Genomic DNA, 2,790 nt, shown 5'->3' on the forward strand with positions numbered 1-2,790 from the left:
TTCTCCAATTCACACAGGAACACAGTTGGACAGTCGAGCATTGGAAAAAAGTCATGTGATTCGATGAATCACATTTCCAGTTGCATCATGCAGATGGCAGAGTGAGAATTTGGCAGGAATAGCATGAAAGCATGCACCCCACATGCATGAGTACACCCTTCAAGCTTGTGAGGGCAGTGTTATGGTTTGGGGCATGTTTTCCTGGCATGATTTGGACCATTTAATTCATGTGGAACAGTGTCTAAATAGCACAACATACCTATGTATCATTGCTGATCAAGTTCATCCTATCATGTTGATGGAGTATCCCAATGGATATGGCTTCTTCCAACAGACAATGCGCCATGCCACGGTGCTCATATTGTGCAGGAGTGGTTTCAAGAACATGAGGGAGACTTCACCTTGCTTAGGTAGCCCCCACAATCACCAGATCTCAATCCAATTGAGCATTTGTGGGACGAAGTTAAAAGAGCCATCAGGCAGCTGGTTCCACAACCATCAAATCTCACAGAACTGGACAGTGCTATTCATCAGGCATGCTGTCAGATTACTCACATCACCTTTCAACATCTTGTGGAGTTAATGCCAAGAAGAATCGCTGCAATATTGAAGGCAAAAGTGGTCTAACAAAGTACTGCTGGGGTGGTCATAATAATCTGGCCACTATATATATGTATTAGAGGCCCGGTGCACAAAGATTAGTGCACTCGGTGTGTGTGTGGGGGGGGTCTCTCAGCCTGGCCTGTGCCCTCTTGCAGTCTGAGACCCCTCGGGGGATGTCCACCTGCTGGCTTAGGCCCGCTCCCCAGGGGTTTGGCCCTAAACTGGCAGTCAGACATCCCTCTGGCAGTCCAGGAACCCTTGGTGATGTCCATTTGCCAGCGGGCAGCAGGCTTAAGCTGCAGTTGGACATCCTTAGTGCTGCTGAGGAGGTGGGAGAGGTTCCCGCCACCACTCCTGTGCTGGCAGCCATCAGCCTGGCTTGTGGCTGAGCAGAGCTCATCCTGTGGGAGCACACTGACCACCAGGGGGCAGCTCCTGCATTGAGCATCTGCCCCTTGGTGGTCAGTGTGTGTCACAGTGACCAGTCATTCCCAGTTGTTCTGCTATTAGGGTCAATTTGCATATTACCCTTTTATTATATAGGATAGAGGCCTGGTGCATGGGTGGGGGCCAGCTGGTTTGCCCTGAAGCATGTCTCGGATCAGGGTGGGGGTCCTGCTGGGGTTCCTGGCCAGCCTGGGTGAGGGGCTGAGGGCCATTTTCAGGCTGGCCACACTCCCTTCAGGGTGGGGGTCCCCACTAGGTGCCTGGCCAGCCTGAGTGAGTGGTTGATGGCTGTATGCAGGCTAGCCAAGCCCCCCAGCGGGGTCCCTCACCACATGGGGGTGTGGCAAGCCTGGGTGAGGGGTTGATGGCTGTATGCAGGCTTGCCAAGCCCCCCAGAGGTGACCCTCACCACAAGGGTGTGTGGCCAGTCTGGGTGAGGGGCTGGGGGCTATTTTCAGGTTGCCCACAGCTCCTTCAGGGTAGGGGGGTCCCGCTGGGGTGCCTGGCCAGCCTGGGTGAGAGGCTGATCACCGTTTTCAGGATGGCCACGCCCCCTGGTGACCCAAGCTCCTAGTCTCTCCTTTTTTTCTTTTTCTTTTTTGTGCCTCCTTGAGCAGAGGCCAGGGCGGGTTGGAAGCAGGTATCTGGGATTTATTTATCTTCTATAATTGAAACTTTGTATCCTTGAGCAGAGCCCAGGTCTGGCCAGGGAAGGCAGGAAGCTTGGCTTCCTCCATTGCTAGGGGCAACCCAAGTCTCCTGCTTGCTCCAGCTCTGTGGCCACCGCCATTTTAGTTAGGTTAATATTCATACTCACTCATGATTGGCTGGTGGGCATGGCTTGTGGGTGTAGCAGAGTGGTGGAGTGATGGGGTGATGGTTAATTTGCATCTTTCTCTTTTATTAGTATATATATATATAAATTCTATGAATGATTTAGAATTGGAAGAGAAGACATGACCTGGGCAGATCTTATAGAGCAAGTGAGTACATAATTTTTCCTGAAGTTTCATGGGATGATTGGACTCCACGTTAAGAACCCATGTCACATAAACTGTCCTAGAATCCTAAAAACTCAGATTGTACTATTACTGAGCATCTTTGACAATTCTGCTATTTGACTATTTTCTTTATTAGAATGTTTTTTAAAATATGCTAATCACATCAGGTTTGTATTGCTTTTAGCTAAATTCTATTATACTACTCAAAGTGAAGTAGATATGATGTCAGGTTTCAAATAAATTAGGAGGATTAAAATAGTTCAAATGAGAGTATGCTACCAAGAGTAAGAGTGAGTCATATTTCTTATATTCAAATCACTCTAAAGAACTTTAAATTTTGTTCTTCATTTGCAGTTTATATTCAGTAAGAGTGAGTCATATTTTAAGATTGTGTTCATAGAAGGTGTCATCCAGTGCTCCCTTCGGCAGCACATATACTAAAATTGGAATGATACAGAGAAGATTAGCATGGCCCTTGTGCAAGGATGACACACAAATTCGTGAAGCATTCCATATTTTTAGACCACAAATAGACACTATACACAAAAAATAAACTCAAAATGGATAAAGGACTTAAACATAAGATGGGAAACCATAAAAATCTTAGAAGAAGCTGTAGGCAGCAAAATAGCATACATTTGTCATAACAACATCTTTGTCAATACAGCTCCTAGGACAATGGAAACTAAGGAGAAAATAAACAAATGGGACTACATCAAAATAAAAAGCTTCTGCACAG

General features: G+C 46.8%; 1 non-coding gene across 1 annotated transcript; it reads left to right on the forward strand.

The window, feature by feature from the left end:
* Positions 1-2,464: 2,464 nt before the first annotated feature.
* LOC111827213 lies at positions 2,465-2,571 on the forward strand. Its single transcript, XR_002830710.1, has one exon. It is a non-coding gene; the product is annotated as a U6 spliceosomal RNA (small nuclear RNA).
* Positions 2,572-2,790: the final 219 nt, after the last annotated feature.

The sequence above is a fragment of the Myotis lucifugus genome, unplaced genomic scaffold, assembly GCF_000147115.1.
Source record: "Myotis lucifugus unplaced genomic scaffold, Myoluc2.0 scaffold_2, whole genome shotgun sequence".
NCBI lineage: Eukaryota > Metazoa > Chordata > Mammalia > Chiroptera > Vespertilionidae > Myotis > Myotis lucifugus.